The following is a 22,602-nucleotide window of genomic DNA, read 5'->3' as shown; positions in this document are numbered from 1 at the left end:
GGGGAAAATAGATCAAAGTGGTCGCTTTGTGTATAACTTTTATAGAAAAAGGATCATGAAGGCACTGGGGAATACTCCGTCAACTGTTTGCATTTACCTATTTTCACCGCCAGGGGGAGCTAAAGTTCTTCCGATGGAACTGATCAGCGCACCGTTCAGTTCTTTAATATTATATTTCTGTTTCATGTCATGAATAATATATAATTTAAGTGATTTAATCCCACAGTGTAAAATAAAAAGAACATAATCTCTTCTATCCATCATGCTGAGGTAGATTCGACTCCGCACATATCCTGACAAAAGTGTCTATAAAATGTACGTAAACGATGATTGAAATAATCCATCTTCGCACTCGCTGGTCGGAATAAAGAAAGGCCCAAAGACATTAGTTTCTATTGATTCTGTACCGTTTTTCTATTTGGGCTATTCAGCACAACTAGCACAATCACACGTGGCCCCTTTTTATGAGTGGATGCAGATCGATCAGCCCTCCTCTGATTTACTTACACAAAATAATGTGACTCGAAGTTACCGCAGCGGACCACATCACTTTTGCGGTGAAATATCTTAATTGACTTCCAGTTAACAGCCTGCTGACCTGTTTGGTAATAAACATTCAGATGGAAACCACAATACAAGAAATCACATGAACCATGGGGGTAGCGATGCCTTCACAAACAGTGAGAAATTTAGAGAATATGTTTGCAAATTCATCTGCAAAGACAGTGTGCTCCGGAGATTTCATAGCACATATATAATGCTTTTTCACATTATGTGTCATATACGTATGTAAACTATATATACTACATTACAGTATAATACATATATTAAACGTGGATTAAGGTTTCACACAGTGAGTGTTTCTGGGTAAAGCTTCAGATTCTTTTTTCCTTTAGATATCACCATGTCATACAACCTGAAACTCACAAGGGGGCAGTTATTACGTGTAGGAACCAAGTGACTCACTTTTCTAAACGCTGAAGTGGCAGCAAGTATCCTCTTAAAGAGAGGAGCTCAAATGGCTTTAACGGCATTTGAAATTTCAGTACAAGTTCAGTTTACAGCCTGAGTGGCGTAATTATTTCGAAGGACACGTCACAGATACGATTTAAACTGTTTTTATAAGTGACACAATGAACTGTGTCAGTAGTGGGGTTTGCCATCGTTTATCATGTACTGCCACTTCGGGATTCCCACTTTACGAGCAGCTTTTGAAAGCACCATCTTGACCCAATCGCGACAAAGCAGAAAGCTGCGTTGTGGCTGAAGCGACCAATCGGCGCTCGTTCTGTGGAGTAAGCGGACTCTGGGTGCTTGGCTACCTTGATGTGTCGAGCTCCTGTTTACTACAACAAAGAAACCGTCGCTTAATCGCCAAAAACATTGGTAACAGCGCTGGAATAACGCTGTTGTCGTCAGCGGAGGAGGCGAGGTACTTCGTTTCTTCGTATCCCGCAGAGATTTCGCCCGGGAAAACTATCATTTGTGGACTGATTGAGGACAGGTCGGTGAGTGTTATCCCCGTGTATCCTGGACCGCCCGCAGGATTTGGGTTTCCTGCATGCGAGCAAAATGTGAGGTTTTTCTTTATTACGTGTCATCAGCTCTCTTTGTACTGTTGACTGATTGCACAAGTTTACGTAAAAGTACCACAATTTAAACTTATAGTCATTGCTGTAGTTCAGTCGTGTGATAAAGTTTCCTCTGTTGCTCCGCGGTGCAGTGACATCTCAGGGTGCATGAATTCACCTGAGTGTCCACATCTTGCCATCTCACCTCCTTTGACATCATCGCAGAGTGCAGAGATGGAAAGAGTGACACAGATGATATCTGTGTTGCCTGTCTGTGTGTGACAGAGGGGTAGATTAGTGTAGGTCATTAAATGAGTACATGTACACGGTTGAAATGACAATAAAAGCCTCTTCACTTGACTTGACTTCACTTGACTTGAGTGATCAACATTTATATTAACGCAGTAGGTAATTGTTTCAAAATTCTATATATAACCCCCAACTTTGAAAACAGCCCAATAAAAATGCTGTTTTGATAGTGAATTTTAGGTGTCAGTTAGATTAATCCATCTTGTTAAAGTAACACCGCTTTTCCTCGCTGCACTCTGATTTATCTGTGTTTTCACACCTTGGCATTTATTAAGCTGGATAAGGTGACAAGGACATGGAAGATGGAGAGCAGATGGTGGGAGGGGAGGAGAGAAAAGAAGGGTAGATGATGGAGGGTGAGAGGAGAGTGGAGGAGAGAGGAGAAGGCCCTGGAAACTTGACAAGACAAGAGTGCAAGGACACGTGTGCCTGGTGCAGTGTGTCTGCATATGGCTTTCTAACAAGTAATGGGCAAAAGTGTTGGTGTGGAAAGGTGGTCGGTGGAGTGTGCTTGTTGATGGATGACCTGTCTAAATAGGGGAGGGTGGGGGCTTGCGGAGGAGAGGAGGGAGGATGATGAAGCAGAAGGAGGAGACGGAGCTTTGTAAGAGTGACAGGGGGTCATTTATCTGTCTGTTGGATCTCACCAGCTGGTCACTATAGGAGATCAGACTGTTTACCAGCATTTTCCTTCACTAACTTCTTCCCTTCTGTTTCCTTTCATCTCATATCCTCAATTCCCATCTCCTGCACTTTTCTGCTGTTCTTGCCACAGTTCTTTTTCCTCCTGCCTGTTGTCCTATTCTGCTGATTGAATTATGGACACTTGAGCTGTTTACACTTTCATTTAATGGCCCAAACACTCAAACTGATATTGTAGCTGCTGCGCTATCAATAACAATGAGAAGTGCTTGGGCAATTTAAACATTGTGCTAACACAGGTGTATATTGAATTCTTCAGTGACTTTTGAAAAGGTTTATTTTTTTCCATTCAGTTACATGAAGGATTAGTGTAGCCTGAAACAGCTTCCTAGAGATTTTTAGTAGAGGTGCAACAATACTGGTATCGATATTGAACCGTTCATACAGTGCTCGGTTCAGTACGCATATGCATCGTACGGAGCCCCGCAGGGGACATGGGAGAAAAAAAAATTAAGACGGACTTTTGCGAGATCCCATGTCCCCCTAATTTTTTCTTCTCCCATGTCCCCTGCGGGGCTCCCTAGTTTCGAGCAATACAAAATTTTTTATTTATTTTATCAACTTTCCTTCTGACGATGCTGTCTGTGTTGAGCGCTCAGTGGATCTGCGTTCGACTACTCCGCCTAGGCTGCATTGTCGAGTGCAGATCCACTGAGCGCAGCACAAGCTAGCAAGACAGGAGCTAAGCTCGTTGCAACATGGCAGCTGCCTCAACGCTACCCGAAGTAGAACCTCCCCCACCCTCATTCAGATCTGGTGTTTGGAGCTATTTTGGTCTTCATGTAAAGTATGACCCTGAAGGTAAACGTGTCATGGACAAAAGTAAAACAGTATGTTGGATGTGCCACGCAGTGCTCAATTACATTGGTGGGAACTAGTGCGTTAGCGCAGTTAGCTTGTTAACATGTTGATGCCCCACGCACGGGGCGATCCTCGTTACCGAAGATTTGCCGTGTTATGGCGTTAATGTCATTTCAATGAGATTAACGCTGACAGCACTAGGGGGAACACAACGAATATGACTGCACGTTTACGCAGACATCATCCTAGTGCAAAGACAAGTGGAAGCAGACAAAAACAACAAGCACGCATGCTACAAACTTTACCAGTCATTTAGACAGCCGTTAGCACATGATTCTCCTTATGGGGACCTGATATGTTTAATATGCTGCCGAGAATATAGCCCAGAAGAAGCGTATAGTATAGCTTTTATTTTGGAAAGAGCCATTTCTCTGTAATAAACTCTCTTTTCCAAAGATGGGTGATTTCTCGATCAGATAGATTTATTTTTATTTATTATTTTGTTGTTTCAGCAACATTACATTTAAAAACTGTACTTTTGAGTTAAAATATATATTTAAAATTTTAATAAATGACAAATTAAAAAGGCATGAACATTTTTTTTGTATCGAAAATATATCTAACCGTGTCACCAAAGTATCGAACCGAACCAAACTGTGAATTTTGTGTATCGTTGCACCCCTAGTTTTTAGATGTACTTTTCTATCATGCAGGCTGATATATACCGTCCATCTTATTCTAGCGTTCGCTACCGAGATCACCATTTAACGTCACATTCACACCTTCAACCATATGAGAATCTCCAGGCTTCACTTGCACAAATCTAGAGATCGGTCGGTGATTCTCCAGTTGTTAAGGAAAATGTGTATTCCCCAACCGGTTGGTGAGCGATTTCTGGATGAAATCAGTTGCAGAAGTGGTTGCTAGCAAATTGCTGCGGTCTACTGTAGTTTGCTTCGAAGATGCAGACTTGTCTGCAAACACTTGGCAACTACTCACTGAACAGTGGAGGACCTCGGTAAAAGTGTGGCACAACTTTTACTTTGAAGGAAATTTGTTTTCCAATTCTGTTCAGTTCAGTTTTTTTGACTTTCTAAAGTATGGTAGTAAGTATTAAATGGTCTTTAATAAAAAGAAGTATGAAGAAAAGTGTACTTAAACTGTTTCCTGGTGCTGTCAGCTATCAGGTGATTTTACTTGTTTACATCTGCACTTTAAATTCTTCTGAATGCAACCTAATCCTGTACTTCCTATACATTTTCTCTCTCCTCCTTTGCTCATTCAGCTCTCTTACTTTTAATCTGTTTTTGTTTTTTATTTTCTGTTTTATTTCCTGCTTTTCTCCTGGCTCAAAAAAAGCTCCTTTTTATCCATCCAGAGGGACTAATAAGCTGTGCTATGAGTCAGTGTAAGGAAAGAGGCAGATGGGATTCAGCTTGTAGGCCCGATAAGGATTATTTTTTTTAGCTTGGCTGTTTCTCATCACTCCCTGTCTTTGGTGTTTAAGCGGAACAGATAGGGTCTAGCGTTATAGATGTAGTGGTAAAAATCACCCAGATTGAGATAGTGAAAGTTCGCTGTGAATCAAGATGTCAGAGTTGTTGCTTACTGACGGGTGACTTTCTCTAACTCATAAAAGCAACAACAGCCTTATTGCTCATTAATTAATCAACGTCTTGGTCACAGAAGCAAATATTAAATCTGATTTTATCTCATTTCTTTCGACAGTTGTTGAACATATTGCTCATCTGCATTCTGCACAGTTCCCAATGTGTCACTGTGCTCATTATTCGGTGAGACACAAGGCGATTTGGTGACAAGATAGACAACATTTTGTAGTCAGTATGAGCGGCTTTCCATCAGCCATCATTATTTTTAATTACTTTCTTTCCCTGCCTCTCCCACTGAGGTTGTTTTGTACCACAGGAAGCATGCTCTGACAGGAAGCAGACTCAAAGATGTGAACCTGTGAAGTCTCAAATTAAACTAAATCAAGGTTGGAAAATAGATCACAGGACATAGCACAGAAGGTTGCGGCTCTAATGGAGAGAGTCATGTTTTGGCAAACACGAGCAAGCGTTAAAAACTACGTGTTTTGAAATAATTTTTATCCTGCCTTTGTATGTACTGTTGCATGAACAAAATGTTGTATTTCTAATTGTACTTAAATGTCACATGTCCAAACTAAAAAGTTGGCTTGTTCGCAATGAATTATGTTATATTTTGAAGTCTCTAGTTTGGTATTTTGGCTATCAAAACCAACTGGATGCGGAGTGCACAGCTTTCCCTAGCAACACACGGTTACCAGACCTCTAGGTCTGTGTATCTGTGGCCTAAGCAAAATGGGAAGGCATAGTATTACTTGGGTAACTCCAAACTGCTCAAAAAATAAGGGAATAGTCAATCATCACAGTATAACACAAAAGCAAGTTTAACTTCAGGAATGCCAAACTAGCCAATTTGGGCAAGAAAAGGATGACTCCCAAAAAGGAACTGGTTTTGTAGGTGGTGACCACAGATTATTGCGCTCTGTCCCACCTGTTTTTTCGCCAGTTTTGCTATTAGATAGTTTCCTTGTCACTTTGGTAGTGTAGCCTCAGCGGGGAAATAAAATAAGTAGAAAGTAATGCTTGGCATTTTGTGATATAAATAGATAATTTAGACATGTCTTTTTAGTTGATAAGAGATCAATGAATTGGGTGATCTGTTATGACACAACCTAGCCAATCAGCAGAGAGCTTCCAGCGACCCTTGCTGTTGACCTTGATCACGTTACTTCCTGCAGTCGCAGTTGTGTTCGGGTTTGTACAGTGCTTTGGGTTCGTTAAATAGTGTGTTATTTAAGCACATTTGCTATATAGGTTACTGTTCAGAACTTTGCCCTGCTTAGCAGTGAGTAAGAAAAAGTCACTCAGCTAACTTCGTTATTCATGTTTTAAATAGTGTGACGGAAAAGTTCCCTAGCCGCTAAGCTAACAGCTGCCTCATGCTCAGGTGTGTGTGTGGGGGGGGGGCAAAATGGCTAGGAACCGTGATTGTTTTACTTTAAAAGTAAATTAGTTCTATGAATCCAACATGCTTTAGTTAAGTTGGAGTATGTGTGTTCTTAGTGTTCCTAGTGCTTACGATTTTGGTCTGGTTATAGCTTCTTTACTCTTCTTAATTATTTGTAATGAGGGTTAAAGTAGCATGTTATGGATACCTTAGACATTATTAAACATGGACATAGCTTCTGTGTTGAAAAAAAAAATGATACCATGGTGTAAGTTCCCAAAAAAATAAACTTAAAATAAAATAAAACAATCGAGCTAAAGGCCACCAGAAAGGCTGTCTGACTCGACCTCTTTAAAGTGTGTCATGGTCATGCCATGTTTCAAAAAGGCTCATCTGTGGTGTGAAACTGCACGCACATTGGCCAACAAGCTTTCGCTCACAAGTCATAGCCAACCAATGTGGTTTCAACCATATCTGCCCTTCCTCCGAACATTTTTTTTGCGTTTTTTGCAACCAAGATAATGATGGAGGAAACGCTCAACTACAGGCTTTAAAAGATGACTTCAAAAACCGGTGAATGGCATCACAGTAGCTACTTCCATCTTTTATACTGTCTGTGGATGGTACCAGCAGCCCATTTGTGCTGCACTAGTAGCACAGATGTTCCTGGATGGCACGTCCATGCGTGCTGCCAAAAAAGTGTTTGCTGTTACTTCCTGAACCGTCTCAGGAGTGTTGAGGTGATACCAGGAGATGACTGTTGCACAAGGACATCTAGACAGTCCCCTAGAAGGGCATCAATCTAGCAGCAGGACTGGTATCCGCTCCTACAGAATGACCTCCAACAGTCACTTTTGGTTTTATGATCAAACTAACTGAAACAGACTGGATGAGGGCCAGATGGCCTTTAATGGGACCTCTGGTTACAGCTCAGCACCATGCAGCTTGCCTGGCATTGCTACCAGAAAGGCTGGTTTGTCACTAGTGCTGTTTTTGTCACGAGCAAGTTCACACTGAGCACATGACAGACATTAAGGACACTGGAGATGCAGTGGGGAAGGTTATGCTACGTACAACACTATAAATTACTCATGTAGCATGAGTAGTTTGGCAGTGGGTCAGTGATGATCTGGAGAGGTGTATCCATAGAGGGTCACAAAGACCTCCACCCATTAGCCAATAGTACATTGACTGAAGTCCTCAGACCCACTGTCAGACCTTACACTGGTGTGGAAGGCCCTGGATTCCAGCTGGTCCAGAATGATGCTAACTTCAAGTGGTCATGGTGTGGTGTGACACTGAATCAGCGCATGCAACGTTACCAAATTGTGCCACACACTGTCCTGGAGTTCACTGGGAGGAGATCCTCTAATTCCCAGATTCACCGTCTCATCAGGAGCATGCCGAGACATTGTTGGGAAGCACGTGGAGGCCATGCAGACTCATGAGTCACATTATTGCAAAAGCTGGATCAGCTTTCAGTTTTTAGCTTTGACTTTTGACGTGATTTCGCAGGGTTGGCGATTTTAATTTAACAGCTGACCGCTTGTTACACTGTTAAAATTTTCAACTTGAATATTTTGTTCATCAAGTTCAGATGTGCGATTTATGTGTTCTCCTAATTTTATTTGAGAGTGGCATCATTTTTCTGCCAGGGAGCTTCCTGCTTGGCTAATTCATAGAGTCCTAATAGTATTTTGAACCTTTTATCTCTGCCTGTCTTTGGACAGCAATGTAAATATGTGCCTTTTTTACCCTGCCAGATGGAGAGGGAATAGATTTATATTCAGCAGCCTTTTGTTAAGTCACTCTTGGATTGCTGAGCTTACAAAAATGCTTACACACAGACACACAAGCCTATACTTTAACACACAGACATCACTCAAGTAAAATCTGCACTCTCATGCAGGGCTGCACTCTAAAGTCAATGACATTAACCGCTGCAGCGAGAAGCAGAAAGGAAGATGGTGTGTTCCTCCTGCCCTTGGCATGTGCTTAGTGTTTAAATGCAGCAGTGTGTATGCACATTCACCTGTGTGTTCGTGCCTGTCTGTGCGTGTGTGTGGGTGGTATTTTGTGTCGCTAAAGTACTTGTGACTCACAGAGGCCATCACAGTGACAGGGTAACTCCAGTAATGGTGCACTTTATAGTCATATTGGCAGATTTCCTCCTTGTATGGGAATGTCAGGGATGCAGTCACAGTGCCTTATTTTCCTAAAACCATTGCGTGCATCTTTACCACAAACTGCACCTTAGTTGAATCACCAGTTTATCAGGATGCACGCAGTCGATGCTTCTTGTCATTTTATTGTCATTTTGGGTGATTTGTGTCTGTTTAAGGGAGTTTGCTGCAATAAGTGGTCAACACACAGCCCTGACGAGCCGCCCGTAATTTCAGAGTCCTTGGAAAGAAAACAGGGAAACTTGCAGTCATTAGTGCTGTGACAAATACCTGCGTTTTCAGTTAATGCCCGCTCTTCGTAAACCCTGTCATTTTAGCTCATTTCACCTCATCATGCCCTGTCTTGTCACGCATCATTTGGCTTCCTGTCGCTTACAATCATCTTGTCTGACATCTTGTCTGATCTGATTGAAAGTTTGCTCCATCTTGTGGTTTCTTGAGAGCCAAGAGGGCTGTGTGGAGGAGAGTAGCGGTGCGCTCATTTACATATAAATGACGACAGCGTCTGAGATTCTGTCCCCCTGCTTATTTGTCATTTTAAGGCGATTTAGTGTCCGTGAGGTTTGCCAGTGTGTGTTTCTGCTCAGGATAAATGTTTCCTTGTGTTGTTGTGTGTGCATGTGTCAGCTGAGCATCAGTTTGCATCGGTGCGAGGACAATCGGCTCTGGATCATTTGCCTCATGCTTTTGTCTGACTGTGATTTCATGTCTTCCACCGGACTATCTGATGGCTTTTTCAGGAGGATAAAATCTATTTACTCATCCTGGAATGCAAAGAAGGCATGTGATTGTTTTGTCTAGAGCCCCAAAACATCAGATAGCTGTGAAGAAAATGAAATGGAAAGAAATTCTAGAGGGCCTACTTACTAATGTTGGCTTCGATGACAGGTGATATTTTGTTGTACTAAAAAGGGAAACTAAAGAATTTCCTGTCAGAGACTTTCTTTGAAATCCTGGAAGGGTTCTCACATATCATCTCTGAGTGGTGTTGTAACTGGAATCCTTGCTGACTTTGCCAACTATTTTCTTTATAAAGTAAAAATAGACCAGACAGAATCATAAGGCCCAGTTACAACACATCACATTTGCACAAATATTGAAGTTAGATTTGTCCTGAGGCTTTAAATGCGAAAGCAATTTCAAAAAAAAAAAAAAGTGCTGAAATACTTGTGGGAAATTCAGCCAATGACATGTTTTAGTGTTATAGGCTGTGGAATATAACAGAACCATGCGTGATAAAACAAGCGTAAAGGTTTGCATTTCTTATCAAAAAATGCACACGGCACTCAAGGAATCCTGAATAGAAATCTGAAGGTGATTTCTGTGTTTGTCCCTCCTCTGCTGACAATGAGCCAGTCACCAGTCCAACCAGGAAATACGGTCCTCACCCCTCGTTTCTAATTCACTTTCAAGGAACCAGACATGCCTGTAATTTCTTTTTTTAAGTGCTCTTGTGTAACAGTTCTCCACACTTTTGGCTGCTTATTCACCTATCTTCAGTCCAGTCCTTGTAGCCGACCATTTTCAGAGGAATGCTTTTTGTGTGTGTGTCTTTAAGCCACTTAAAACTGACCTAAGGAATCAATTACAAAGGCACCTGACTAGGGCGATGAACCAGTGTTGTGTCTACACGTAACAACAAATTGGCAAAGAACCAGTTTTTAGTTGTATCTGTAGACACTGTGTTACTAACAAAAAAACCTGGCTTATCTGAGTGTGGTGTGCACTGTGTGAGGAAACTAAAAAGTGGAGAACAAAAGAAGAAGAGGCAGGCCTGAAACTCTAGCCCAAGCAGATGAATTGTATTTGAAAGGCATGTCCCTAAGAAAGATCCAGCAAAGAACTAACACAGAGCCTGATGGCTGCATCAGGCAGATCTGCTGTTCACTGAAGCCTCATCAGAAATGGTCTCAGTGGAAGGGTGAAGAAGCCATTCTTAAATCTGAAGTATACAAGAATTTGACTGAAAATCTGTGGCAACACGCCCGAGGGAGTCATGAAATAAAATTTTCCATCAGTATGTATGGAGGAGGTGAGGAGAGCGGTACACTTTGAAATCACAGTGGAGGCTCTGTCATGGTTTGGGGCTGCGTTTCAGACAGTAGTGTTGGAGATCTTTGCAAAATTGATAGAATTGTAAATGCAGAAAAGTACTGTCAGATTTTGATCCACCATACAACAACATCTGGAAAGCATCTGATTTTGAACCTGTTTCTTTTGTTGTTATAATATCTATACAATTTACTGATCACTTCATTTGTTTACATACCTGCAAAGACTGTCCAAAAGTGAGCACTGTTTTCCAATTTCACTACCTTTCCACAACCATTTGAAAGCAATATAAACACTTTTGATGTTACACATAGTTGAATGACAGCAATAACTAAAACGCATGCTGTTTTGAGGCTTGCGTCTAGAGAGCAAAGAGGTCGCTAGAATATCCAGGGAAAAGCTTTTAGCGAACATACTTGCGTGATTCAAATGAGATGAATCACATCTAGGTCGACTCTTCATGTCAGCCTGTGTACATATTTGGGTTATTGCCCAAGTCTGCTTGGCAGATATTCTAACCTAAAAGGGAATAAACGGAGATAATCTGCTTTTCAAATAATCACAAAAACTAAAGATCATTGATTGTGGCTGCTTAGAGTACAAGAAACATCTCGTAATGACTGCAGTATCTGTTAAATTAAAAATGAATTAACAAATTAAATTATCTGCTCATGCACTTAAATAGCAATGGTCAAAGTGATAAAGCCTCTCTCTATCAAATCAAGAGCTCTTAATGATGTAAACTCGCATAATGAGATACCAGCATGATCAACAATCACTGCAAATTATGTTAAAAATATAACAAGAATCAGGAGATATCTCCTTAAAGATTACCTGTCCTTTCCGGTGTGTCAGCAGGTCCGTTGGCTTTGGTCGCACAACTGCACAAAAGTATCGATCTTATCTGTAAATACTGCTGGTCACCCTTTTTCTTTTTTCTTTTTAATTTAAGGGCATTTCCGACTCTGCCTCCCACTTTCTCCCTTTTTCTCTCTTTGGCTCTCTCTGACTATTTTCTGTCCATAATTACAGAGCTCATGAAAGCGTTTAGAGTCTCATGAATATTTAAATCTTGGAGGGGAAGTGTCAGGGGAGACCCATGTGTGGCTGGTCTGCCCTAATTATGGAGATGGGCCTACACACAGACACGCACACGCACGCACGCACACACACACAAAGACAAAAGCCAGAAAATGATTAAAAGCTCCCAATTTGAAAAAAGTTAATATAGGCTTAAAGAAAGCCTGCATTATACATTTAAACAAAGGTAATTCAGAAAAATGGATGTATGTGTACACACACACACGCACAGACACACACAGCAGGGAGATGATAATGGCACAGCTGGTTGTAGCTTTGAGCTGGCTCTTTTTGCTCACTGTGTTGTTTAACAGTAAGCTAATGATGGGCATGGGCATTGAAGAGTACTAAATGCGACTCTGTCTTTGTGTATATTTGTAGCCAGCAGTCTGGGGACTGGGATGTTTTCTGTGCCGTGTCAAGTCAAGACAAGGATGAACAGAAATGTGACTCACTGAGTGTGTGATGGACACTACTGAGTCAGGGGGAAGAAGGAGGAGGCAGTCACGTTTTTTGAGTGGAAAGCTTGAGGAGAATTGAAGAATGCAGTGACAGACCTATACAGCAACACATGAAAAAGGATGAAGGTGGAAAGTTAATAGGTGGTGTTAGGGGGAAGGATAGAGAGAGAGAGAGAGGAAATGAGGGGCTGGGTGGTGGATTGAGATATGCAAAAGGAAGTAAAGAGGGAGAAAGGAGGAAGGTGAACAGTGCGAGAAGGAGCTGAATAAGAAGGCTGTGAAGGTGACAGGAAGACAGGTTTGCATTTAAAAAAAAAAAAAAAAGAGGCTAGTATTATGAGTCATTACAGAGTGGCAGAATGGTGAGGGATGGAGGTGACTGGTGAGAAGAGAGGTGTAAGGAAATGTGGGAGAAATATGAGAGACTTAAATGGCACACAGGGAGGATAGGAGAACTGGAAATACACTGGAGTGTGTCACTGCCGATGGTGATGTATGTGTAAGGGTGAGAAGTGAGGGTGGTGAATTTAAGCACAAGTACAGCTTTGGTTTCAGTTCTGAAGTATAAGTATGCAGGCAGATATGTACAGAACTGCATTCATTTAGGAAGCTCAGATACTGCCAGAGAATTGAGATCAAGAGTTAAAAATGGTCTCTTAGGTCTCAGTTACACAGACCTACAGACTAATCGGCAACCATCTACAACCAGTATTGAGGGCAAAATGAGTATTCACTGACTCTTTGCAAGTGGTTGCCATAGGTTGCTGGCAGTCTCTACAAATTCGATTGCTAAAGCCCCATTCACTTAGCCCTAGGTACTGGTCGGTGACACCTGGTATCCACCGGTCATTAGAGAATGTGTGTGTTCCACAACCAGTTGGTGAGTGGTTGCTGCTAGTATGAAATTGGTCACCTCTGTAAGCCTCTACGACTGCTTTGGTTGCTCGCAGGTTGCTACGGTTACCAGTAGTTTGCATTCAAGATGCTGACTTGTAGAGCATGGCAATATGACAAAAATATTTATCACAATAAATGAAAATTTGCGATAACGACATAACTGACGATATAATTAACACTAGACAAAATTCTTTACAACTCCACAACTTTATTAGTGCAAAAAAAAAGTATTTTCACTTAAACAAGCAGCTGTTTTTTTTTAAGTGCATTAAAGTTATATAAAAATGTAACAGAACAGTGCAAATGCAAATTCCTTCCTGACAGTTTAACCAAAAGGCATTTCCAGTGGAAATTGGCCGACATATCCTCAGCATAACCATGTATAATATCCACAAAACTTAAAAAGAGGTTATACACACACAATACGGAAATATTATGTTGAAGCACAGTACGTATCACTCCACGAGGCTCCTTCCTACGATAGCCGTAATGCTCCGACAATCCATCAAGCGGTGCTGCTTCGTAGCTTAGCAAAGTCGTACTGAAACATTTGACAGATTTTCGAGCGCCGTGTACCACATAAAATCGTTTCGAGGTCAGTAAGCACAACCAGAATTCAAACATAAGGCACACGGGATTATAAAGGGCACTGTCGATTTTCAGAAAAATCAAAGGATTGATTTTAAGTGTGCCGTATTTTCCAAAAAACACGGTAATAACGACGGCCTGCTAGCATGCGCTACCAAAAATAGTGCTTTGTTGTGTATCTGACGGACGAAAGCCAAACCAGTTCCACACCACTGAAGTTGCAGCATTTTTACAAACCAATTCTGGTTCATCACTTTCATTCAACAATTGGCTTTCACCCTTCTCATTCTCCTCCATGCTTTTTCAGCCCTGTGCGTATGAAAACAAAGGCACTGCACATGCGCGTTTCACCCATATTCTATCACGATATTTCATTTTCTTATCGTTGCCCAACATTATACCGGTATTACCGTGAACGGTATGATATGGCCCATGTTCTGCCTTTAATAACTTAAATTGGATATTATAGTTGTAAACTGCCCTAGAGCTCCCTCTAGTGGCTGCTTTGTAATATGGGTTCGGTTACTTTGGGAAAGGAAAAAATGAGAACGTGAAGAAGAAATAAAAGATGGCGGAAAGTGATACCGTAATGTTATCGTTCTAAGCTGATACGGACCTTAAAATGTTGTTGCCTTGGACAAGATATGTCTGTAAGTATGAGTGTCGATAAAATAATTATTATCTTTTGTTTTGTGTAAAAATGGTACGATAATTTGTACATTTGAAAGTTTTATCTTGTTAGCTTGCAGTAAGAGTGTAACTATGGGCTCAAAATGTGGTCATAAATATTTTGTACTTGTAAAAAAGATTTGTATGTGTAAAAAAGATTTGTGTGTGTAAAAAAGATTTGTGTGTGCGTAAAAAAGATTTGTGTGTGCGTGAAAAAGATTTGTATGTGTAAAAAAGATTTGTATGTGTAAAAAAGATTTGTGTGTGCGTAAAAAAGATTTGTGTGTGCGTGAAAAAGATTTGTATGTGTAAAAAGAATTTGTGTGTGCGTAAAAAAGATTTGTGTGTGCGTAAAAAAGATTTGTATGTGTAAAAAAGATTTGTGTGTGGACTTAGAAAAAAAACCCCTGCAAGTTACAAGTACGGATTTTTGACCCTATTTTTCTTTCCTTCATCTGATTGGTCAATGTCATGTCAATCACAAATGTAACAATCCAATCAGAGAACAGATGGGTTTGGCTGTCGGAGGGGCGCTTTTTTGAACTGCAGGTCCTTGAAGGGTGATACCGTTTGAAGCTGGAGGATCGCTATATAAATATCCGATAGCAGCTAGGTCCCCTAACTTTCAGTAGCTGTTGAAAGGAAAAAGTTGTGGTATATCAGTGGTTAGAAATAACATTATTACTTTAGGATTAGTTTAACACAAAGTCAGGGCTGACCCAGGACCATTGCTGTGAGTCACAGTGCGCAGCATAAAAGTCCTTTCACATCGGATGCAGGATACGCTGCTAATGCTAACTGCTAACTAAAAGCAAAGGATCCAGAATTTGTTACGCTGGCTGCTGGGCTCTATGGGTTTTTGCAGCAGCTCTACCTGTACTAGATGCACCTGCTCCTTGTCTTTTCTATCTCTGACTTTATGTCCTCTACAAGAGTTTGTTTTTTTTGCTAGTTCTTCAAATGTTCAATAAAAACATGTACGCTAATTCATAACGAAGAAAGCTTTGTAATGAAGACTGTCATTTCCAAAACACTGCCCGCCCCCACCCCGCGGTCCGCAGCGCTGTTGAAAAGGCTGTGGAAGTCCCTGTATTAAACACGTAGACCTGTGACATAAAAATCACCAAACTCGGACAACCACAGACTGTTTTCCTTCGTGGTGATGAAGGAAAACGCTGGGTTGGCATGTAAAAGGGCATTTATTCCCTTCAAAGACCTGCAGTTCAAAAAAAGCGCCCCTCGACAGCCAAACCCATCTGTTCTCTGATTGGATTGTTACATTTGTGATTGACATGACATTGACCAATCAGATGAAGGAAAGAAAAATAGGGTCAAAAATCCGTACTTGTAACTTGCAGGGGTTTTTTTTCTAAGTCCACACACAAATCTTTTTTACGCACACACAAATCTTTTTTACACATACAAATCTTTTTTACACATACAAATCTTTTTTACACATACAAATCTTTTTTACGCACACACAAATCTTTTTTACAAGTACAAAATATTTATGACCACATTTTGAGCCCATATGTAACAAGCTAGTCTACAATGTTAGTTAGCTAATACAGTATTTTGTACTTTCAGTTTTACGATGGTCAAAGAGAAGGCAATGGTCAGAGGCCATTCTTCAACAAATCAGCGCAAAAAGGAAAATAAGTCTGGTTATTGGAGCATCGTTATCTCGCTGTCTAGTTGGTGAAACCAGGAGACTCAGGGCGAGGACAGCATAGCCCAGCCGTACTGACTTGTCTACTAATACTTGCAAACTACTTGCCAAACGGTAGTGAAACTAGAAATGGAGAACAACTGGCTTCAAAATAAAAGTTGCACCTTTTGAAATGTGTTGGTTTCACAAGTAATGCATGACTTTCACTTCTCTATTCCCAGTTTACCATGGCACCATGGCATTTGGTGAGTGTCTGATTCACCCAGCAATAGCCAGGAATCTCCAGCAACCACTTACCAACCAGTCAGGGAATACACATTTTTCCCTAGCGACCAGATGTTGCTAGGGGCTCACTAGGCATAAATCTAGTCTACAGTGACATCAGCCCGCTAGCCTCAGCTACTCTATAAGTGTTACATAACCTCCCAGATGGTCGACAGATTAAAAGACGCACTGAGATTAGGCGATAGCAGATCTCCAGTTCAGCTTTGGTGCTCCAGATTCTCTTGACTCTGCTGAGGAGAGATATCCAAAACATATTCTCTCATAAAGTGTATGTCACTTCTAAATTACCTACACCCATTCAGTCGGGTTGAGATCTGTGACTATGAAAAAAAACTGCATACGATCCTGATTATTTTTCATTAAACTATTCAGTCAGCCCTTCTCCAGTATATGATAACATCAGAGCCAAGACCCATTAGTATACTTAATATGGTTATGTATCTTGCTCTTGCAAGCTAGACTCTCCTCCCAAATTTAGCGTAATTATAAATGCCTTCTATATGACCTTTTTATAGTTCATCATGCTTTAAATTATGTTTTGTTTTTTCTTTTTACAGTATTAGAGTTTGGCATTTTAAAGCTTTCGGTACCTCCAGTGATTTTTATTAAAGAATGCGCTTTAGCAATGCAGACCTTCCCTTCCACCACTAATCCATCCTGAGGATAAAAATGAAATAAGAACAACAAAGTGAATAGATTTTAATCAGCCGAGACTTAGTGAAAAAGAAGCTTAGAGCATAATCGCATTCATTTATATGAAATAGTGTTCACAGCAGGAAAAGTTAAAAAGATATGTAAGAATGCTGTGGTAGTTATACCCCATCGTGACATTACAGTCTCATTTAGGTAGTCACGTGATGAGGTGTGAAAGAGTGGACAGTGAGTTTTGCTGATTTGTGCAGATGGGATGCGGAGTACGGCTCCAGAATGAGCTCAGTGGAAGGTTTCATGGAGGTGGACTGAAATGACACCTGACAGCAGGGATTTGACAATGCGATTGGTGTGGGGCATGGCAAAACCTGATTGGTTGACCTGAAAAGTGTATGTGTCCTCTGTCAGGCAGCTGAGTTGGTAATAGGAGACTGAAGACTGGGGGGAAAAAAATCTAGACCCTTTCCTATGGCAACATCTGGGATGAAAGCCGAGCAAATTTTCTTGACAACTTACTAAAGTTCTCTTTCCTTTCTCATCACTGTTAAACATCTGCGACAGACCGGGAGGATTTGACGTCCAGTCTTTTGAGCTCTGTGGTGACGACGGGAGATCGGGGCTCTTCTCACCGCCACCATGTGCGAGCTTTCATCAGGCCACTTCACAGCCCTCTGAGCGGAAACCGGACCACCGCCGGCGCATACTGTGAAGGCACGCTGCCGCCGTACAGACAGTGACGCACATGCGGGTATGATTATGAACGCAGGCAGACACGCACGGACACAAACACACGTGTCAGCACCACTTATAACAGACCACAGTTTGATGAGGTGTGTCACCAGTCTGAGAGGAGTGGAGCCCACTATGCATATGTGTGTGTGTGAGTGAGAGAGCGTTGGTTAGCAGTTAGTAATCACTTTATCACATAATTGCAATCACCGATCATCATCCCACTACAGACAGTCACTGCATTAGACGGGTTTGTGATGTCTTTCAGCATCTGTTTCACTCCCAGTAGAAGGCAGAAAACAACTGTGGAAACAATATCTTTCAGTGTGGTCCGCAGTCCCTAGCAGAGCCTTTATAAGTGTTCTAGTGGTTTGTGAGATTCCTGTTTTAATTTGGTGCTTTTAAATTTGAAGGAAGGTTTGTTCCCCTGGTTTCCATTTTTAAACCTGAGTTGGTGGACATATGTGAACCCAGAGAGGGGAAAAGTATTGGTTACATTTGTCAAACAGTACATGTCATTTCAAATACATGCCACTCATTTCTCCCTTCTCAACAGTTTCAGCCATTAGTACGGTTCAGAAAAAAGGGAAACTGGTGGATTGTCTCTAAAGCTGTCACCAGAACCAATACTTAACCTTGCTGGGTACAATGTATCATTTAATATCAACATAGATACTATTTTGGTGTTAGTGTTGTCAGAAAAAAATGATACCTGGATACTAATTGACACAAAAAATTACATTCAGATCAAACGCAACAGTGTCGATACCAGCGAGGCTATCTCTGCTGCCTCCTGCTGATGCACTCCTGCACACAGGCACACAGCCCCTCCCCTCACTAGCAGCTGAACACATGAACAGCAGCACTTTAAATGTGCCAAAGCATTTTAAAGACTGAACCCCCGGTTTTTATGAAGAATTCTGAGAGGTCAATAAAGCTCCTATTTCAAACACAGTGAAGTATTTAACAGTTAATATAAATGATAACCTGGCCAGCACCCACCTTAACTACTAGTAGTTATTCACATTAAGGTAATGGATTGCGGCTATGGCTAATAATGTCTGTAATGTTAATGGCCAGTGTTAATTTAATAGGATAACACAGGTACTTGTGTTGCGTTTCTCTTAAAGTCCTCAACTGAACCAGAGGAAATCCTTCCTGCTAGACAGAAACGGTAGTAGTCTACTTTAACAGCTATATGCTCAGCAATGACAATATGGTACCAAAACACCACATGGAGAGGATTAGTTCCTCTCCATTAGTTCCTCTTTAGCTAAATAGATTTGCCGAAAACCAGTTTGTTCATAATTTTCTCAATAAATGCCTTCTAGTATCAAATGCATTTAAGTATTGAGTATTTTCTTGGGTAAGGGTGAAGAAAAACCTGCATGGCACTATTTAAATATAAAACATGTGATCATCGCTCTTTTGTACCTGTGTGCTGTTCTTAACTTAGGTCAGTAAATTTGTAAGGTATGGAAGAGATGTACGTTTTTGTTTTTTATTGAAACGGCCCAAAGAACATTTGATAAAAGCATTTCTAAAAGAAAGTTGGGAAACTGTTTCTGTAAAAACGGAATGCAATGGTTTGTAAATCATTTAAAATCTGTATTTATTGAAAATGTCTTTACATTTATTATGTATCATTACTATTATTATTATTTAAAATATTGAATATTGAGCCAGACAAAACATTTTAAATTTGATACCAATGACACACCGGTGCACTGTTAAAGGCATCAGATATGATAGTATGGGTGTGAATTCTTTCACATGTGTGTGGGTACCATGTACAGGTGTCGGGTTAACTTACATTCAGAGAATATCTCTTATAAGGAAGGTCTGGACTCTTTTGGCAAGACAGTGTTTAACCACAGTCTGCATGTGTTGCAACAGAAAGGCTCTGTAGTAACAGTCCCAGCACTAAACCGGCATGCCTGCAGTCTAAACCGTTTGCCCACATTTGGCAATAAAAGCATTTGGCCTGGCCTATAAAACAAAAAGTAGAACAAAGGAGACCCTGAAATACAAAGCAGATGAAATCCTGTATCAATGAAGAGAAAGAGAACATTTTACTTTTAAAACATTTGGTCTCCTTAGTCCCAGGCGCCTACCAGTCCCTTTGGAGGTTTTAGAATCTGTTGAAGAGATTATATATCTCCCCTGGCCTGGGAATACCTGTGGATCCCCCCACGGAATTGGAAAATGTTGCCGGGGAGAGGAACATATAAACTGCTCAGTCTACTGCCACTGCCACCCAACTTTGATAAGCAGAAGATAAGAGATGGGTGCATGGATATGAATTCATGCCTTTAAGAAAGGAGACCCTTTTTATACCCTCACATGTGCACCCAGCTTCCTCTACGAGTAGAATCTAATTCTCTGGGAAACATTTATTATGTATATATTGGGATTTTTTTTAATGTTTTGCAAAACCATGATACAAGATAACAGTGGCTCAGCTTCACACAGAGCAGATATGGACCAAAAGTATCGACTGGAGTTTTGTCTGTTTGCACTTCTGTGATTTGTAAGATCTAAAATGGGTTTTTTAACCATTTCCCTCAGAATAGGTGCCTGCTGTGACTAAATTGAGAGCTGTCTGAATGAATCGAAACATTAATGTTGCATTACCGAAAACCACATTGCTGAGCCGAGAGACACTAAAATGCTCCACAACTTTAGAGTTGGGTGATAATTCCCCGGGGGTCCATCACTAACAGCAATCCGTTTCACGCGAAATGTAATCAGTGCATAAACAATGATAATGGTTGAACATTGTACATGGTACATTGCTCGCTGGCGGCCAAACTGTGTAATTACGACAGTGTTTCTAAATGACCTCAAATATGTCATTTTTGCCTGAAAAAATTCATGGTAATTAAGTGTAGCGTTTACATAGACCTGTTATTTTCATATATTTAGGTTAAAACAACCAATATGACGAATAAATGGACCTCAATTTAGCTTTTGAAATATGTTTTTCACACACTTACACAAATTTAAACAGTATAAAAGAAAGATTTTCATTTTGGTTGATCAGGACCAGTTGATGGCTGCATGAGTCATATTTTACACATTTGCCTAACAACCAAAAGATCCCCAGTTCAATGCTTGGAGGAGACTCAGAACCCTTTGGGATTGCACCAGAAAGAGCATAAAAAAAGCCAGCTCCAACATATAAAGCTACCCGCTGTGGCGAGCCCTTGTGAATAGGGGAGCAGCTGAAAGTAGCTTTCATAACCAGCTGGCAGAGTGTTACATCCTCAGTCTTAGTTCTTATCTGTTCTTATAGACCTGCGATCTCTTTCCCTGCTATCTTCTGATTTGTTTAAGGGAAAAGAACGTACAGTTTCCTTGTCCAGTGTCCTTGCTATAAAAACGGTACCTGATAGGTTCTTCCTTCATGTGTTGTTAGCTGTCAGGTTCATCCGGAGCCTTGTGTTGTCTTTATTTTAAAGTTTGTAGAGTCACTGTTGTTTCTATTTTTTTCCTCTTTGTTCACCTTGTTGCTCAAGGGAAAAACATCAGCGTGGTATTTTCACTCATCTTTTTATATTTATTTCTTTTTTTATAAAAGCATTCAAGCACACACTAGACTCCATTTCATAACGAGTGTACTGCAGCTCTTGGAGAACACTCAGGACAGAAACAGTATGTCATCCTGTCAGCACTTTGTGTTTTACTGCTGACATTATTCTGGGTAAAACAAAGTTTGTGTGTTCAGAGGGTACAGAGAGCAAAAAAGGTTAAGAAAAGCAAAGTAAAAAGACTGAGGACTCTGTGAAGCCAATAAATGTGCAGTAAGAATGGACAAATGGAGGGCAGATGCAAGGCATGAAGCAGGTACAGAGATATTGACGGCCATTCAGCGATACAGACAGTTGTGAACCAGCTGTTTGTCAGCTGTTCCTCATCATCTTTTCCACGATACAACAGGTGGTTGTATTCGGCCGACAGATGCCGGCAATTTGTGGCGGCGGGATGCAGTAAGTGCCAGTTCATTTTTGGTTTTCTGGCTGATTTGTCTGCATCTGTGACGCATCAGAGCAATTAATTAATCAAGCATTTACTTTGAACCCATTTTAGGCAAAAGGAAATTAACTGCAAGTTTGTGCCCGTGTCTCAAGATTTGCTTCTTTGTTTTTTGAGCAAGCAAACGGAATATTTGGGGGGTTTGTTCTGTTGGTTGGCGAAGGAATGCAACCTTGAAAACCTATCCTGGTTTCTAGACAAAATTGTTGCTTTATGATTAAGAAAATAGTTCATTTTATTAAGACATGAAACATAATCTTTGCGTGCAGTCTTGTGGGGGTTGAGAGGTTTGAGGATGTTTGTGCACACCTTCCATAATCCAGTCGGTCCTTTGTGTGGTTAAAGGATTAGTAGCTATTTGAAATGTTTGGGTATCCCATGCTTGAGATGGGGAAATCTTCCAATATGTTTTCACTACCTTTTTAAAGAGACTTTTTTTCCCCCCTCCATTACAGTCGTGACATAAAAGAAAAATTCTGGTGTAATGCATCTCTTGTATACAGAAGAGTGGCCCTAGGGAAATATTTGGCCCTGTCGAGGCTGAAGGAGAGGATGGATAAATGACAGGGAGCTGGAGCGTTGAGGAAGGCAGAGGAGATATGGAAACGATGGAGCAGTTGATAGGGAGTTCATTATTCTGTTCCTATATTTGGCTCTCTATATTATCCTCTCCTATTCTTACAGTGGAGACATCCTCTGTGTAGGCCTACAGCCTACTGAAATCTGTCGCCGGCGTGCTTGTATCTGTGCGCGTGCCTCCTCAGTACTTCTGTAGTTGTCATGGCAACATTACATCTTCTGGCATATGGTGGTGGTGGGGGGGTTAAGTGGGTTTGATGTAAAAGGAGCCAAGGTGTTTTGTTTTCAGAAGGATATATTCATCAGTTTGACCTTTCACCTCACCAGATCAGCAGTGTGAATGTTTG

The 22,602-nt window shown here is 40.9% G+C and overlaps 1 protein-coding gene across 8 annotated transcripts in view; it reads left to right on the top strand.

Moving 5' to 3' along the window:
• Window positions 1-1,273: 1,273 nt before the first annotated feature.
• Window positions 1,274-22,602, top strand: part of LOC146687923 (SPRY domain-containing SOCS box protein 4-like) — an 85,092-nt gene continuing 63,763 nt past the window's right edge. The window contains exons 1-4 of one of the 8 annotated variants that reach the window (XM_085437912.1): window positions 9,187-14,288; window positions 15,895-16,090; window positions 16,198-16,221; window positions 17,474-17,660. The gene's annotated coding sequence lies outside the window, so the exon portion shown is untranslated. Of the gene's footprint in view, window positions 1,575-9,186; window positions 14,289-15,853; window positions 16,091-16,197; window positions 16,222-17,473; window positions 17,661-22,602 lie in introns of those variants that run through there. The other 7 variants (XM_085437911.1, XM_085437910.1, XM_085437908.1 and 4 more) reach the window with 7 other exon arrangements.

Source organism: Copadichromis virginalis, linkage group LG18, assembly GCF_057382275.1.
Source record: "Copadichromis virginalis isolate Kocher_CV1m ecotype Utaka linkage group LG18, C_Virginalis_male_GT1.1, whole genome shotgun sequence".
Lineage (NCBI taxonomy): Eukaryota > Metazoa > Chordata > Actinopteri > Cichliformes > Cichlidae > Copadichromis > Copadichromis virginalis.
The sequence above is the reverse complement of the archived record's forward strand: the minus strand, read 5'-3'. Positions and strand labels throughout refer to the sequence as shown.